The sequence below is a fragment of the Actinia tenebrosa genome, unplaced genomic scaffold (genome assembly GCF_029948245.1).
Source record: "Actinia tenebrosa isolate PJP-AT-01 unplaced genomic scaffold, QUT_ActTen_1.0 PGA_scaffold1__47_contigs__length_23844297, whole genome shotgun sequence".
Taxonomy (NCBI): domain Eukaryota; kingdom Metazoa; phylum Cnidaria; class Anthozoa; order Actiniaria; family Actiniidae; genus Actinia; species Actinia tenebrosa.
The window spans coordinates 9015915-9035267 of NW_028292578.1; the positions used below are offsets into that span (position 1 = coordinate 9015915).

The 19353-nt window shown below is 34.4% G+C and overlaps 1 protein-coding gene across 5 annotated transcripts in view; it reads left to right on the forward strand.

The window, feature by feature from the left end:
• The first annotated feature begins 479 nt into the window (after positions 1-479).
• The window catches only part of LOC116303241 (uncharacterized), a 42085-nt gene continuing 23211 nt past the window's right edge, over positions 480-19353 (forward strand). The window contains exon 1 of one of the 5 annotated variants that reach the window (XM_031712745.2): positions 480-613. The gene's annotated coding sequence lies outside the window, so the exon portion shown is untranslated. Of the gene's footprint in view, positions 614-3957; positions 4087-6796; positions 6949-14776; positions 14883-15669; positions 15723-19353 lie in introns of those variants that run through there. The other 4 variants (XM_031712743.2, XM_031712744.2, XM_031712741.2 and 1 more) reach the window with 4 other exon arrangements.

Genomic DNA, 19353 nt, shown 5'->3' on the forward strand with positions numbered 1-19353 from the left:
ACTATGATCCATACCTTATATGACATCTGATAGAAACCTCTTGCTTTCAATGACTTCGTAACACATTCTAGTATTAGGATTACCGAACATTAGTTGAGTGAAACTGTCTCTTTTATCATTTTCCTGTAAGCAATACAACAGAACTGTCATTACTATATCTGCGTTTCTCGTTAATGGTGAGAAAAACTGCATATGGAAAACCTCCCTGAAATTCGCTAACCTTGAAAGAAAATCCTTAGTAAACTAAATAATATATTAGCTACAAATAAATAGCAAAGAACGATTTGTATTTGTTTAAAAAGATATTTTTGACGAATCAAGGGGGATATTGATTTTATGACTTGTATTTATTGTTGATAATTAAATACGAAGTTAGAAGAAAACTGTGAAGGTGTTAAATATACAACACTAGCGGAAGAACACTAAAGCAAGGAGGCGAACAAAAGCAAATAAATCAAAAATATGACTAAACATTGGAAAAAAATACTTTCGTAAACGAAAACGTGAAAGAACATTTTGATTAATCAAACCACAGTGTACTCAGATGTGCAGTAGAACAGCTTATAGCCGTTGACAAAAACGACATTTAACCACTGGCTATCTTATTCTTGGAGTAAGTATTCAAAGTTTTTTTTCTCTAGAATTATTCATTTTTTCGACAGTGTTGAATACGCACAGTGATTATTTTTCATCAGTAATGGGTGCATACATACATGTTTTAAATGGTAGAATTGATTTGTTGTCGTGCACAGCTTTAAAAATGAATTTCCTTCTTCTTATACTATCAAGTTATTAACCATAGATTTTGTTTAATGTTTTTACTTTTCCTGGTGTTTTTTATCGTCTGTAGTAGCCGGCAGTTGGGACGGTTTTTCTTGTTTTCTTCTTCAGTAAGTTTACTCACTCTTAGAGCAGTAAAAAATGTTTCGTGTTTTACGTTTTTTAAACAATATTCGATATATATATATAAGGTTATATATATAAGGTAGATCTGAAGACACTAAGTATCTACGTTCCCACAATACGATAGTTCTTTCTATTGAGGCTAATATATTTTTGAATAACAATACCATTGAACACACACAAAATATTTTGTGCTGTTTTAATGAATACTGGACCGATGTTAAACGTCTTTGAAATTAGAAAGACAAAACTCATTTCGGTCAAAGATACACAGAATAACAAATAACTGAAATATATTTTTGGTATAGTAGACTTAATACTTTTCACTAGAGATAAATTGTATTTTCTAAAAGCTCGGTTTTGTTTGGATTACCTTTTTAATTTTGATCAAATAACAGCTTTAATACCGACATGGCTATATTTTTGAGATGTGTTTTTCATCTCCTGTCTCTGAGGCTGAATTAAAAGGCCACTGCTATGGTTTACATCAACATATTAAGATCCTATCTCTATACAACAAGCTTATATCACGCATTATTACTGTTTTTCTCAAAGCTAACACTTTCCCAATCCAAGCACCCATCAATCAAGGATATATATCTAACTCACGCTCTAGAATAGAGAAGCAAAGTGATTTACACTGGTAATCTTTCTTAAGAATGGTTTAAGGTCCAAGTACTATCTTTTCTCGCGCTAATGGCGCATTCTTAAGTGTCAATTTTTACTCAGCCTCAAGTCACGTGATAGATAAGGGTCACGTGATTGACGCTTTTTTTTTTAATACCAAATTGAGCATCAAAACAGAAAGAAAACTTGACTTCAGAAAACTCATCAGTTGGCAAAAACTTAACGTTAATATCGCCTCCAGGAAGTAGGCTTGGAAGAGAGTCAGTAATACTCCAACACACTTAAAGGTAAACGGGTGGGATGATAGTATCCTTTTATAACCCTTTACATCGAACAATGTTCAACAGCAAGGCCAAATCTTAAACCTTACAATATGTTTGAATCCTCAGTAACGATATTTACGCATAAATCATCCAACCTAATTCAGTATTGGTGAATATACGGCATCATTTGGTCATAAACTACCGGTCTCTTGTCCGCGGTACAGTAACATTAAGACGTTTTGAGAGTGCCATTCGAATCAAGAGACGACCATTGACTGGGACCTATTCAATTATAATCTCAAATATTCTTCTTTACACGATGATCAGTTTTGTTTTTAACTGGACGTTTTTTCAATTATATTTGACGCGGAGAAAATCCTAATCTAAAAGTTTAGTTTATTATCAAAAGTCGTGTTGACGGTCCGTGATGGTACCTAAGGAGATTAACACACTGTTTCAAACTGTTGAAACAGGCTTTACTTAAAACAAGCTAGCATACTAGTTCATATGCTCCTTCCTCCTTTGAATTAATATTACGATCAAAACAAAACAGTTTATTTCTCCACAGTCGATCTCTCGATTGTGTTTACCTATAGTGATAGCCCGACCATTATTTCAGAATGATAGTTTCAAATCCGGCATTGATATCAGCCGCCACAAACTGTGCTGTCGGTACATTGACACAAGACGCTATTTTAAGAGACCAGTTTTACTTTTCTCTTCATATTTATTTCAGAAAGGGTTTTTATCATGATCTCATATTGTTATTCAGTTTCTCACACTGAAATATTATATTATTAATGATATATTATCATCAATACTGTTTGTATGCGCGACAATCGCTCAGCGCGCGTTCTACAAGCTCCGCGGAGTTACCACATCAAAAGAATATCATCAGGAACGCACGGTTTACGTAGTGTGCCCTTTATCCCATTGTCGTATGAGAAAATAGGCTTATTTATGCTCTCTTGGACAAACACATTAGCTCTAATTCTATATGTTTAAATATACATTTATATTGAACTCTAAGTATCAGTATTATATTTATATCTAATCATACCCGTTTATACGAACGAACAGGTCACGTGATCTTTTCCCGCCATTGTGCCTAAACGACAAACATCAAGATGTCAGTGCGATTCTGCTGACGTTCTGCATGTGATAAAGATAAGAAATGAATACTCAAGTAAAAGATTTACGTATCTCAGACTTTGATAATGTCATCAATTTTGGCGGGAAATGATCATGCGATCCATTTGTACACATCTGCCTATTTGAGGCAACAAGTTGACTTGCATGAGCCGGAAACGTCTTCAAACCAAGTTTTAGTCTCAAGGACTGCTTGAGAAAAGGATGAGATTTGTTGGATTAGCACCTCCCTGGAATTATTTACTAACTGTTGAAAAAAAGGAGGCAGACAGGCAGACAGACAGAAAGAGAGAAAGACAAAGTTCTAGACTGTAAAAGCGGGAGCAACAACCTGGTTACTTCATTTTATATTTTATTTTTCTTGCGGCTTATGAGTAAAAGTATGTTTAACGCAAAGCCACGGGGTGTCTTGAACGACAAATTACCCTGAGTACGCATGGGAGGTACCCCTTAATTGTTTGTATTTCAAAGAGGCTTTTTTTCTTAGCAATTTTCATTATAGCAAGCTTTGACTTGGTCGAGCCATTATAGTTGAGTGCCCTCAAGGAAGTTTTCTAAAACTGATGATAAGATTACTGTATGTTTCGACGTGTTGGCAATGGAGAGTCATAACTGACGTTGGAGTATTTCTCTATGTCGGCGCAGTTATTTATATTGAATTGTTATTGTCCATTAGTGAAAGACAACTTAAACCAGGCTTTCTCAAATTCTTCCAGAAACTAACAACAATGCCAGTACCCTTGCCCTAAAGGGTTTGAACTTTGGTGTCTAAAAAGAAACTACATCTGAATAAACGTTATAAGACAACAAAGAGAATGAGTGGAGTTGTCATCATCGACAATAATTGGTAGGACCTTAATGAGTGAAACACAGCAGAGGTCTACAAGTGTTTTGTTCTTAAGAAGTCTCCCTGGAGTTTCTTTCTTTACTATTGGTCATCTACTGCAAGCATTTGTAAAAGTATTTAGTGAACATCTTTTACTATCGTTGTTGAAAATTGATCACTCTCTTTTTGGTATTGTGAGTGAGTGACGTCAAAGGGCGTCATTAGGGGGTTACTCTAGTTATTAATAGAGTTCAAGCTGAGTAATTGCAAGCAGTTCAAAGCTGTATTCCTGCAGCACGAAACATTCTGTCAAGCCAGGTAAGACATTCTTCTTGATAATTTCAGCATATATAGATGTATTGCTTGCAATACCTTTAGCAGACCAGACTAGACATGACAGAAGACACGTATATTGGCTTATAAGCAATCAATGAACATGATTTGAGTCTCATTAAGCGAACATAACGTCGTCATGATGATAAATGGTTTTTATTTAAAGTAAGTCTTTTAAGTCAATAGAATCCTTTAAAAATGCATGTTCGAGATAATGTAAAAGATACTGAGCGAACAGCCGAGAGAAGGCAATCGTTGTCTGAACCTTCATATCACGTTAGTTTTACGGCGGTATCACTACAGTTTTGTTTACTTTAATCACAAATTACTATCTATTTATCCATCCATGTCTATCTATCTATCGATAACTCACATCGTGGAATATTTGCGGTGGTTTAGTAAACGTTTTAAGCTGGGTCATAAGATGTCAACACTAGCTAAGGGGTTAGGGGTATACGTTATATAAGTACATATATATATCGTTAAGTATAATATAATATACAAGAGACTCATTTACGCCTTGATAACAGAATACTTGTATCTACTGTAGTAGCCAATGAGTGCTACTCATACTAATTGATTTCAATGATCACGAGTTTCAAGTTTCTCTAAACTCTGTTTCTCCAATAAGATTAGAAGATTCTGTATTCATCAACCACGTGACCTTTCGCGGAGGCCTGGGGAAGGGTTTCTAGACCAGGCCACAGGCATGAATTTTTGGGACCCCCCACTACTGACAATCTGTGTGCCGCTATTAAGAAATGTCGTACATGTGAAGAAGTAAATGAATTCTCGTCATATCAAGCAGTGTTTTATTGATGTATTACTTGTAACTTTGATCACCTAAGGCGATTGACATAACAGGCAATATAACAGGTCTAGCTTTTAAAAGAAGGTCGGGTTCAAACTGTTCAAAGGTCCTTCAGGTCGTTCACTACGAAATTAAAATAACTAATGAATCTGTTTTAAATTCGGACGAGCAATTTGCTTGAAAAGGCAAGCATTTCTTCCTGTAGAGCAGCTTCAGCGTAGGTTATATGTTTTGTGAAAGAGCTGCTGTGACTACGCTTTGCTGCCATCCTCTTGTGTATCAAAATAATAAACATCTTTGCCGAATGTTTTCCAAAATAAAGTTCACGCCTGTTGATCTGGCTCTATTATGATCCGGCTCTATTCCTTGATTAATATAAACTGACTACCAATGCAGAGCAAGGATTTTCAGTCTATTATCTTGTTTGATTCTCCTCTTTAACTTGTACTACATGTAGCCTGGAGGAAGTCTTGCACAATTGGATTCATTATATCAGTTATACGATTGAAAATTGATCAAACATGCTAGGTGGTCTTTGGCGTTAGTAGGATATTTAATGAAAAATGACTGGATAACAGACGGTGTATTCATAAACCCGCTCTGTATATCAGACAAACTGCACTCAAATGTGACCAACGCATGGCCACATATCATCAATAATTTACTATTTCACTTTGATACTCTGTGTTTCTCATTTAGAGTTAATCTTTCTTCCAATGCCGGTTAATCTGACACATGGATTGATCGCCCGGTATATACTGACAACGACGCATCTATTACACCTAGACTTTGTATCAGAATAAGCATTCTAGTCAGAAAGAAATGGCTGGTCGACATAGCTAGCTGGCAGCTGCTTGCGATTGAAGAGAGGTGGCTGGGTACTGAGTTATCAGAAGCATCCTCTTGCAACTGTGTGGTCAGATACGATAATTATGATGCGTTGGTGGGATTTGACTGACTAAGTGGTCAGCTATCATTTATGCATGTTAATCGTTATTTTTCACCGCACTGTGCGACTCGATCGAGTAAAATGAATCCGGTGCTCTCGACATTACATTTCATTAGTTTTCGCAGATCAAAACTATTTATGTGAAGGTAGCAATATTCGTTATCAGTTAGGAATATTAAGGTCATTTAAAACCAATATTATTTAAAATGAGGCGTTGTCTTAATACATACTTCCGTTATGAAAAGTCCGTAGCAAAAACTAGATGAATTCCACTGTGTTTTTCTTGTGTGTGCTCAGATGAGCGTATTTGAATGGCATTCTCGTAAAAAGCCAGAGCGTAAACCATAGGTAGGCTTAAGCTTCATCAAGATCAGTCCAGTTCAATTGGATCATCAATAAGAAACGATTTATTTCAATCAAGTCCGCGCCAGAAGCTCGTTGAAACCGCGCACTCTCGCTTATCAATACGACAAGTGGAATGATTTAAATAGCAAATTAAATAACAAGATGGAGAGGAATTATCAAGAAAAGAAAATATAACGAATTTGATAATTGTACTGTCCTTTGTTTTGGCGTGACATTAATATAAAGCAGGACATTAATCTTTTGAATCCTGTTTTTGCCTTCAGTAATAAACATCCTTTTTAATATGACAAAAGCTAGAAGATAATGCTGTGTTTGGGCTTGGAGTTTTCGTGATTGCAAACATCTTAAGATATGATTAATGATAAGTTATTAGCAGAAAGACATTGAAGGTAAGTCAAGTGGTTGAGAAGGCGTTCTTCGTACGCAGTTAATGAAACTCCCTATGGTTTACCACAGCAAACGAAAGTTTGACATAAATCAAATTGAGGTCGTTGTTGATGAACGACTTCACTGCCCTCGTTCAGGGTCGCTTTCAAGACGATTATCTTAAGGAAACAAGATTCAATGTTAACCTATTGAAACTATGACAGCAGATGACTTGTCTGTAGATAGATGAATGTTACAAGCGTTAGCTATAGATGTGAAACGTTTGTTCTGTTAAATTCACCTGTCATTCTCCAGTGTTGCTGGCTGAAATCGCGACGTATGTATTCAGTTTAAGGTAGGTACTTGCATTCATGGCCAATCACATTCACGTTTAGAATCGCGATCTTATTCTTTTTTCCGTGAGATAGTTCTATTCTCAAGTGAATAGAATAGGTCAATATTGGACTTTTGAGTCAAGTTGTGATTATAACGGGATCCATTTTTTTTCTAGTCTCATGCATTTTACCACACTCAACTCTTACCGCTTCCAACCTAGTATTTTAACAAATTCTGGACGGGATTTCATTTCATTTTGCGAATGTGATGTTCTGTTTATTATTCGATACAAGTTTTTGAAGTGGTTTCCTTTTTTAACTTCCTTCCTTCCTATCGAACGGTTGTCGTTATATCATTGTGTGAGAGGCCTTAATTTGTGAATGAATAATCAATTTAAGAATCTTTTCAGCGTCAACTCAAATCTATTCAGTAATTCCCGGACAGAAGCAAACAGATTCGGCAATAATAAATGAAGAAAAGAATGCAATAATAAATGAAGAAAAGAATGCAATAATAAATGAAGGAAAAATCATATCATCATTTATGAATATTAGTTATAAATATAATGTTCAATATTTTATTTCTATTTATTTATTTATCTTCTTTTTTTTTTTTTTTTTAAATTATGTAAAAACATTTACTCATCCATCTAAATAGTTATTAATATTTATTTATTCATTTATCATTAGTTCAAAATATTTATTTATAATTAATTAATTGTTTATCATTACTTATAAATATATTTCTTAGTATTTGTTTCTTGTTCTTATTTATTTCTTCTTCTTCTTATTTATCAGTATCTATATTCTATTTTAAGCGTTTGCCAAGATCCCCCAAGGGCACTAAACGCGTCTTAGCACGACAGACTTTTCACTACCCTAAATATGTTATTCAGAAAATGAGCTTTCATCATGTATTTTAAACATTATTATTATTATTATTATTATTATTATTATTATTATCATTATTATATATTTTTTGATGTTCTATACATATTTTACTCTACTTTACGAATTGTAAACGCATCGAGATTTTGAGATGCGTGTATAAAAATGTATAAAAACGTATATATTATTATTATTATCATGTAAAAGACATTTTCGGCTTGAACGTAATGTTTTCCCATTTCAGAGCACATGTCATTCCCTAGAGTATCATTTCTTTTTTTAATGGTTGTGCATGAGCAGAGACATGAATATGGATACAATCAAACAAAGAATCTTATTCTCAAGGGAATGACACGCGATCTGAAATGGGCAAAACATTGCACTAATTTAATAACACTTGATAAAATCTCATTTTTATCGACTACAGCATCAAAAAACACATTAGATAATGGATGATAAAAGATGGGTGGTACATACATTGGGGTTGAGGGAGGAAAAAGGAGTCAAAACTAGAAGCACACATGATCGTTATCATCACGAGTAGATAGATTGTTATATAATAGATGATAAAAGATGGGTGGTACATACATTGGGGTTGAGGGAGGAAAAACGAGTCAAAACTAGAAGTACACATGATCGTTATCATCACGAGTAGATAGATTGTTATATAATAGATGATAAAAGATAGGTGGTACATACATTGGGGATGAGGAGGAAAAACGAGTCTAAACTAGAGGGACACATGATCGTTATCATCACATGCCATTAGATAGATTGTAATAAATGTCTCCTTATCGATAATGGATCTGTATTGAATTAACCAATTGACGTGTGGTTGCTTAATATTAGTAATAATAGGGTTATTCTGTTGTTGAATCGTTTTGATTCTATTAAGCAACGAGCGAACCATTCGTAAGATAAGAGATTAACCGAACTATTAGCTCTGGACACGTATTGCTAAAATCCTATAGTGATTTGGAAAAAGAAAACGTTTACCTTTGGTCTGGATAGTTATTCAAGGGGTACATACATCTCTTGTGATTTATACTGACAGCTATGTCATGTCCTTTACTCTATTGAGACTGCATTGAGGTATGAACCAAGGAATGAACACTTTATTGGGTTACTAGATTTGCATGAGTAATTATTATCTAGGCCACTAGTACTACACTAAATAGAAGCTACAATATTTACAGTTCCTCATTAGAAATGGAAAATATATATATGTAAGCTCTAAACTTTAAGTAAATTCGAACTTATATAATGGCAAGTATTGAGGAAGTAATCACTATTAAGAAATTTGAAATAAAACTTACTTTGATTTAACTAACTAAGAAAGAAAGAAAGAAAGAAAAGAAAGAAAGAAAGAGCGTGTGGTAATAAAGATTTTTGGGTATTTTCAAGTGGTATGATCTAGTATAAACAGCACTATTCAAGAGCTGGCTGTAGTCGGAACAGCCTGTGATCATTTATTTAAAACTTGTGGGCACATGATAAAGCTGCTTGTAGATATCATAATCTGATGAAGAAATTTGAGTTTAATCAACGACAAACCCTTTTTTATCGTTACAAAATTAACACATTGACAGTTAATGATCGATGTTCATAAAATAATCTGAAACCTAAATATATATATTCACGATAGGAGAGACTACTGTATTGGAACATGCCAGCGTTAGTCATCGTCGGCTGCATGAAACCATTACTGTATCATGGCGGCTTCAATGCCGCAAACCGCGATTTGCTGGTTTAAGTATGCATGTTGCATTGCCTGTTCTTGACCATCGGTTTGTGGAGTTATTTGTAGTAATGTATCAATGGTAAACAAGTTTTCGATGACAAAAAAGACGATGCTTGTTTTACTTTTCTGTTTTATGATACGAATATGAGATTCATTGAGGTCTCTTTTTTTGCACAACGCTCATGATTGTCATCACCTCCATTATCATCATCTGCAAAAACGAACCTAAAAAACATCAAATTTGTCGAACCTTGAAATAATCTGGTAGGGTCGTCGTCTGATCGGTTGAACAGGACTTACTCAAAGATTTCCAACACCACCACCACCACCATCATCACCATAATAATAATATTAATAATGGGGTGCTTCTATAGCGCATTTCACATGGTCTCAATGCGCTTTACATTAATGACCAGTGGAGGACTTTACGGGCTGCATATTAAGGCGCTAGTAGCTGCCGTGCAGCTTACAATCATCAGTGATTTGTTAATACATTAGTGTTATGCCTCCAAATTGGCTGTTGAACCGGGAGACAATCCCCTACTCTTTCACGAATAATTCAACAGGTTCTTTTATGTCCCCCATTTACTGTAGGTTAGGTTAGGAAGGGTTGGGAGACAGGAACGACGGTTTAAAGTCCTTATCCGAGAAGACTTGAAGGTCTAACCATTTGCAGATATTATTACAAAGGCAGCACCTTCTCCTTAGTTATTCAAAGACCCTGAGTGTTGGTCCGGCCGAGGCTTGAACCACGACCTCCCGCACAACAGATCGACGCTCTTACCAACTGAGCTAACCGGGTGGCGGTTATCACCAACACCATCAACACCATCATCATCGCCACCACCACCGTTATCATCATCACCATCATAATCATCATCATCATCATCATTATCACCATTACCATCACCATCATCACCATCACCTTCATCATCATCAACGTTTATCATCATCAACATCATCATCATTATCATCACCACCATCATCAACACCATCACCACCACCATCATCACCACCATCATCAACACCATCACCACCACCTTCATCATCATCAACGTTTATTATCATCAACATCATCATCATTATCATCACCACCATCATCAACACCATCACCATCATCACCACCATCATCAACACTGTTATGTTTAAGGGTTCAACGGTAATCGTGGTGTTATCCAACTTATTTTATTATAACTAAAACGTTTTACATACGTTGCTCCCCGCCATGTGGTCACACACCGCAATCACGTGACCACCACAAGTAGCCCAAACTACATAACAAACACCATCACCACCATCACCACCACCTTCATCATCATCAACGTTTATCATCATCATCAACATCATCATCATTATCATCACCACCATCATCACCACCATCATCACCACCATCATCACCACCATCATCACCACCATCATCACCACCATCATCACCACCATCATCACCACCATCACCATCATCACCATCATCACCACCATCATCACCACCATCACCATCATCATAATCATCAACTTTAATAGCGTATTAACTTTCTCGTTTCACTCTTCTGTAGCCTTTTCCTCTGCGTTATACACGCAACGTCGGTAAGAACATTCTTCACTTAGCTTGTTATTTGTAATATCACGCGTACGACTAGTTAACTCGTGAGATTTTTCGTAATTCCGAGCCCCGATGATGGGCGACATGTTTGAAAGCTCGGTAAAATACACATTGTAAAAAAGGCGTAGCCGATACGATTGTCTTTGTAGAACTATGGTACCTAAGAACTAAGGCCTATTGAATCATCATAATTACTATTAAAAACATAATCCTCATCATCAAGAAGTACGCGTGGTTTGTCTTCATAAATACATAAATATGTTTAAGATTCTCGTTTACGACAAACGTGAAACGTCAGTTGACAATTAAAAAGTTCTTTAAAATTAGTGAAAAGGAATCGCAATGATCTTCAAGTAGTAGATAAACAAAAGAATACTTGTCTTTGTCGAGAAGGTTTACAAAAGGTAAAGTGAAATGTAGGGAAACGATGGAAACGTGGTCAAGTTTGCCGTTTGCGGGAAGGAAAAACGGGAATCTTAATCTGCCTATTATATATTATCGTCACGACACCGGAACAAAGGTCGTAAAGATAGAAAACATTCATAGTGCAAGAATAGAATATATTCAAGATATTGAGTTCTCTCTTCTCGAATAAGTGCGTTTCCTCACATACAGGCTTGATACCGTTTTATCATAATATTAAATATACATTAACAAACACTCCTCTACTTGCTAATAGCAAGAACCGTTAATGATTAGTTGCAGCACACCAATAAAGTCTAATTATCTTCACAAAGAAAGACATTCAAATAATCCATGTAGGATTATCAGCTTTTTTCTCAATCAATTAACGTTTTTGTGAAGCTCGATAAGAAGGTGTCATAGTCTTGTTAACTGAAAATGTCATCAAGACGCATATGTTTAGAAAAAAACAAGCTAACATGAATGAGGACAAATTCAGTCTAATATGCTTCATTGTCAAATTGGTCCTCGAGATGTTTAATGGTTAGAAGTGTTGTTACAAGTGTTAATTCGGCACTATTCTTGGTGAGTTTTGTAAAATAATTTTGTGTATTAGCCGAACAAGAACAATGTTTATATATATAATATCTGTGAGGGCGTGAGAAAGGGTTGAGTGCTGTGAGTTTTACATAAATATACATTCGTACGATTGAGGAAAAAGCAGCAGGTTGTAAGATTTAGCAAGATGACCAATTCCTTTAAGGCTCATTAGAACGACATTCCGTTAAAGCATCCAGAAAGCATTACACCACCTCGTTTTTCTCCCATCATTATTCGCCACTTTCTTTCGCGATACCATCATTTTTTTTCAAATCCTATTAGCATAACATTACGAACACACGGAAAATAGAAGTACAAGCAAATGCATGATTTTAAAGAAACAATGGACATTTTTGAAATTCTTTATAAACAGTACTAAAATATTTTTATGTAATTGAAGTTTTGTTGTCTTCATTTTTTTGGTTTCTATGGAACTCTCTACAATATTATCATTAGATTTCAGTATATTATTTGTCATCCAAAATCTATGACAAATTGAATTCCAAATCTATATTGTATTTATTAAGATATACAATGTTAATTTGGATCTTTAATGTTGTTCCAATATCAGTACTGACAAGATCTAACTGAGATAGTTAGATTTTGTACGTGAAGGTGCGGGCAGTAATAATAATAATAATAATAATAATAATAATAATAATAATAATAATAATAATAATAATAATAATGATAATAAAATAATAATAATAAAAATAATAAAAATAATATTATTGAGACATACTATAATTTTGTATAAAGATCATTGATATAATTTTAGGTCTAGTATTGCGAAATAAAGATTGGTATTATTATTTATTAAAAAAATAATAGGTCTATTGACTCATTATTAACAAATAATGTTATTTATAGATAATAATAATTATTATTTATTAAAAATAATAATAATAGGTTTATTGACACATTATTGCAATATAGACAGTGAATTGCAATATGATACTAATAGATATTAATAGATAGAAAAAGATTCAATTATAAAAATACACAAGTTCATAGATTTATTACAAGGATCGTGTTGAAGGCAAAACTATGGTTTCACGACATACGAACTCGTCTAGGTAAAACATTCAACTATTAAAAACAAACCACTTCATATATATATAAATAGAAAGAGAGATTGTTAAAGTTCAATGGAAGCCGAGAATTAAAGTGATGGATGTGGGTTGGTGTGATGTCGATAAAGTTAGTGATATTATCATCATTTCTTTCTTGATCGACCTCTCACTAATTTATCCACCTGCTCTGTGGTTAAGACAGTAGAAATTGTCCTAGCGGTTAAACATTAAAGACATAGTTGTATTCTAAAAAAAAGCTCTGAATGTTTGTCTTTCTTAGTTAAAAAAGAGAGGGGAAAAACAACGACGAAAAACCGCTGTGCAAAACGCTTGCATGTTCGCCTTAGTTTAACATGTGTTCCACGCATGCGTAGCTATCATTAGTCCTAATACAAGTTCTTGATGTTAGATGTGATGATAAGATTGAATCTACTGATAATATTCTTGTTCTTATCATAAACCCTCAGAATGAATATAGCTTTTATGCTCAAACTAATCCAATTTTTTAAACCTTATCTAGATTTTTTAGAATTTGCTAAGACAATCCTTTTGAGTGTGTGCGTTCCGCTACTCAGGAGTTGGTTAGAGGAAGGAAACAACTGATCTATATAATGTTTAAAATATATTCATCCAATTTAGGGGGGGAAACTTAAATTATTTTTCCATCAAAGGTCTCGCCCACGTCGGTTTCTCGTCTAAATATCCTGATAAGTAATGTTTCTATGTTATTATTTTAAGCTGTCTACTGAAACAAAAACAAAGACTTTCTCGTTGACATTATCGTTGACATCAACAAATGCAAATATTTATGTATTTGAGGACTGAAATGAGTAACTGGAGAGAGTTGGGCGCGAGAAGAAACGGGGGGTCTGGTAAATATCATGGTATGGGGTTCTGAAAAATATAAACACCCATTAAAAACAAAAGTCTATCAAAATAAGTCTTTCCCTGTTTTACTAAATGATATTGTTTAACACTGCTAGGAGTTTCGAAATATCTCCGATAAAGAATCACAAGAAATGATCGTGATTGACTCAAATCATGGACTATAAATGTGACAGAATTGACTGCAGAACTCATTTTTTTCGCTCTTCAAATCTTTCACTTCGTCGTACTTTTACGCATTGTCAATGTTAACAATGAAACAATACTGAGTTTATTACCATATTAGGGAACTGGCTGGCTCCAGCAGGATGGAATACAAATATCATTATTATTAATGAAGTTCAGGAAACAAAATCAAAATAAATAGTTCAAATCTGATCCACTTTTGAGTTCCTTTTTTTCGCTATTGGTTTCGTTTTTTCTTCTTTTTGTTTATGAAGATTTTATCAAGAAACTTAACGAATCTTTATTTTATGTTTATACATATTTATTCAGAGATTAAGTTCGCAATATCCGATTTATCATGACTCCGGCGTCATTCACAAAAAGTTCAACAAATAATAAAAGAATGAAAGCTTAGTTTTTAGTTTACTAAACATCTACGTAGGTCCTAAATATGCCAATTATACACAGTGACGACGGATATATTAGAAGTCAGACTAGATGAATAAAGCAGAGGGAAAAAGGATGAAGTGATTCAAATACTTGGGTTACAGGACAGGAATTCGACGCACGACAACCACGGACTAACATATCATACGACAGGTATTTGTTTCCAGTTACATAAGACATTAATTCTTGTTTCAAAAAAAATTATTAGCCAACTATTGTAAAAATAATTCGACTTTTCTTTGACTAGAGAGGCAATCCTGCAGGACGAATTAATCTCGTCGTGAAATCAGTTCGTAAAGTCGATAAGTGTTCTCTGATCAGGTCCGTTCCATGTATTCAGTCGGGTCCTGTTTTATTAAATATTAGACTTTTTTCTTAAATTAACGACTTAAAAAAGGAGCGTTTCATAGAATAATTTTGTGACTTGAACCGTATGCTTGCGAGAAAAATTTGGTCTATGTCTTTATTTCATATCTTTTAATCTTCAAAAAATGAATAACAATTTAGAAAACAACAGCGCGAGGTTGAAAATTTACTAGAATCACCTTTTATGGAGGAGATATGCTTTATCATATACTATTGAATGCTAATCTTTTATCAAGAAATATTTTTTATTTTTCAGCACCTCAAAATTAAAAATTATTTATTTAAGAAGCTTAGATGTAAAATTTAATACAAAAAATATTAAAAAGGGATTTTTGTTCAAATAAATAAATTATTAGCTTAGAAGAGGGCTATAGTCTTAGGTGACTGATATTATGGACAATCAACATAATTTTCACTTTTAAATTATCAAGTTTGCTAGAATGTTGTGTGTGATGTTCGGTGTTCGATGTGTGATGCCTGCCTTAAGTAAACACGTTAGTTGAGGTTTCCAACCTTATTAATCTTAAAATACAAGTGAAATTGTTGACAATGGACGGAAGTACATTAGAAACACAAGAACACCTTCTAACAATTGACATAATTAACAAAAACTAATTGCCATTGAAGGTAAGAGCAATTCCACCTGTTTTGACTCGAATACATTCAGCATGATATTTATTTTCATCGTATAACTTGTCTTCTAGAGGTTTGTGTGTTGATTTTAATTGTAGCTTTCGCCACTTCAAAACTAGAATCGATTAACGATGCTTCACAGAAGTAGAGAATTATTTTCAATCCACTTAGTCTAATGAGGAGAAAAGATTTCTTAGACGATCGGTTCTGTTTCAAGAACGGAAAATGAAAAATTGGAGTTTTGTTCTGTAATGGTTTGAAATTGAATTCCCGTCTGATCCGGCAGGTACTAAATAAAATCGCTAGTTTTTGCTTAAATACACCGGCACGTTAATAACGAAAACGTATAAAGACTTACATGATTTCAGTTGTCGTTTGATTCCAATTGAATTCTTTAATTTACACACCTTAGTGCAGCAATTTTTAGGTTTCCTTAATCAGTTCTTCTGATAATAGACTGAAAATTATCACTCCTTTGGCGAAAGCTTTGTTCTGAAATTCCTCGTTTTTAATCAACAACTTCCCGGGCATTGATTGCAGTTCTTCCGGAAAAAAGACTCACGATAATCACTTAATTCGGCTTTAATAAGACAGAAAAAACTCTATGAAAAAAGCAATATAGTCTATGTATTGAGGTCTGTGCTATGAATGATAAATGTAAATCTAACGTTATAGTTTCTTTATGGACGGACTGAATATTTATTTGAAATGGTGCTTGGTGTGCGGAATCATATTCTTGGACTAAGATAATAATATTTCAACACTAATTTACCTGTAATTTTCTAATGAAAGATATTGATACTTTTTGGTATCATATTTTATCAGTGGTACGTTTAATGCATGCATAGTCGTAGGGATGTGGTGAAGTTTGCTATCGTGGGTAAGTTAGGTTATTTTAGGGTTATTCTACCCTGCAGTTTTATAGTTAGCGTGGGTCGCCGAGTGCGTATCTGATGATAAAACCTCAAGACTGTCGGGCTGTTGGTCGCATCATCAGACATATTTCCAAAACTTTAGTTAGAAACTGTGCCATACATGAATAAAAATCCTCCTTCTATATTATTAAGATTACAGCATTGAAAACGGCTTTAATCATTGAACAACACCTAACTCAGGAATCGTACAAATTCGATTATGTTGGCTAATGAGTTTTGTACACAAGCTTATCAATTTTTCAAAAAGTCTTGCATGTAGAAGAAGATGAGATTAATGAAGATGATTCTGACTTCGTGTAAGCCTGTAATGAATTATGCCAACACCTTACTTAGATTAAGTAACTACTCATGATGGTTGTCAAGGTGTCACATCACGTGACTTAACCTTTCATCCTCCCAGGAGATGTGAGGGTTTTCTCAATGAAAAATTAGTTGAACTTGAAAAATCCAGTTAAAAATTTCATGAGATGGAGTTGAATAATGAAGTAAAGTATAACAAGGCATAGAATAGGGTCATACTAATGATATTGTCCAGCTGTCATGCCATGAGCGGTACATATACTCTATTAAGAAGCACGTATCTGCCGTAGGGGAACAGAAAATCGGAGTACGAAATCCTATGTACTGCGATCCTTCAGTCTCCAATTTTCAAACTCCCACTGTAACAAAAAATGTTATTGATGAAATTAGTTGAGACTATCATCGATGTGGGACTCCATCGCACCCGTAGCGACTCTGCTTAGTGAGCTTGAGTGGAATTTTCTTAGACTAATATTTATTATTTATCTCGCTACTACTGACCATTATCACCTTGGCTTAGGGCAAACTTTGTCAGAAAGATCTTAGTTACTCAGTGGTCCTTCCACCATCTATATTTTAAATCGAAGTGTAATGAGTGAGATGAATATGTTCTAGAACACGTCAACTTATATACATGTTTATAGTATGATGTACCGCCACTATCCTCAGGCCGGGTCCTCTGTCTCATGTGAAGTATCTTAAAGCAATACAAATGTTTAGATTTGAAAAGTGTTACTCTTTTCAATAAATTGCCTACTTATATTAAGCATAGTTATTTTCACTAACTCAGTAATATCAAGCTGCTTGAGGCAAGTTTTGAGTTTCAGTTCACAGTCGCGACAGTACTCGTACTAAAGTGTTCATGCTATAGTCTAAAAAGTACTGTCTTTTATTTAACTGCGAAAATCAATCTTCAGTTTTAAATACATTACTTGACTATTGGTATTTTGATCGTTTGATTTTTACCTAAGGGTTTGTGCCACGCTGATTACCGAGTGTATCCTAGGGCAACTTTTTGCACGGATTTGTGACTGCACAGGAAGAAAAGTAGACTGAATGTGAGTTGGAATCAACGACAAAGATATCAATTAAAAGACTAAAAGAAAGATTCAATATTGGACAAGAATAGCGTTCAATCTAAAAGGAATAATTTTTTTTGTCTTATTTAAACGAGCGGAAACGACAATTGATGACAACCATCGCAACTAAGACAACCACAGAAAGATAAAAACACTATGTCCTGCTTTTTAGTTGAGATTTATTATTGATATCTGTACTAATAGTACAATAATATTATCCTCGTGGCGAGACTAGATGTTGTATTGACCGAGGTCCATGCCACAGTCATTTACCTGCGGCATTACTAAATTAAGGAATGCATGTATGTATATGTATGTATAGGAAGAGAAGTCCCGCTAAGAGCCGAGAAATTACTAATCAAAACACTCCTTGGTGCTAAGAAAAGGTTTATAGAGTAATAACTTCCCTAGTAATGAAACAATAGGCGTGTATATTAATGGTTTGTTAAGCAATTTCTCTCTAGGAACAAGCCGCCTTGTTATATTTAGGAAGTAATGAAGAAGATCACATGAAGTGCAGTAATACTCCCTCCTCCTGTTTTCAAATACTTCAAAGACGTTCCTTCGTCTCAACACGTCTCAACTACCTCACTACTCAAATATTGAAGATAGAACTCGCTAATAACTAACCTTATCCGGTCCGTAAACCAGGTTTTTTATGAAATCGTTTCTGAGAATTATTTGTAACATTTTACACACCATATAATGATCGCGCCTGGACTATGCGTAAGTAAATCAGTTAGTCGGCAATGAGTACTGGAAGACATCAGTGGTAAAAGTGGTATAACAGCAGGTGTTGTAGGAACTAAGGCAATGTTTCATTTGTACTCAGCTCGACTTTATTAAAGTATTATTTTCAGAATGATTTACTAAATGATGTTTACAAAAATCTGGATTTTTATTAATGTTTGTTATTTGAAAAATCTATTGAATAACATCAATGAGTGTTTACAGTTTAGACGGTGCGAAACATCACGTTCTTACAGAATACGGAACTCAACAAAATTCAAATCAAAATTCCAGGTTTTAATATAAGGAATATGTTATTAATAATTGATCTATTTTATTACTGGGAGTATTGCACCTTAGGGATTGTAATAGGTCTTGAAATAAATTAACAGAGTGCGCTGGCTGATAGTCACTGTGGACAGTTGGATTTCTGTTTAATAGACGGACATGCTGGGCACTTAATACTTTTAACCCTGGCTGGTTATAATACTTATAGAGTTGAACAGGTTAAAAGAAGGAACAATGGTGCCGACTTGAATACTATTTAAAACTAGAACGTTGATTTGAAAAATGGGAATTCAA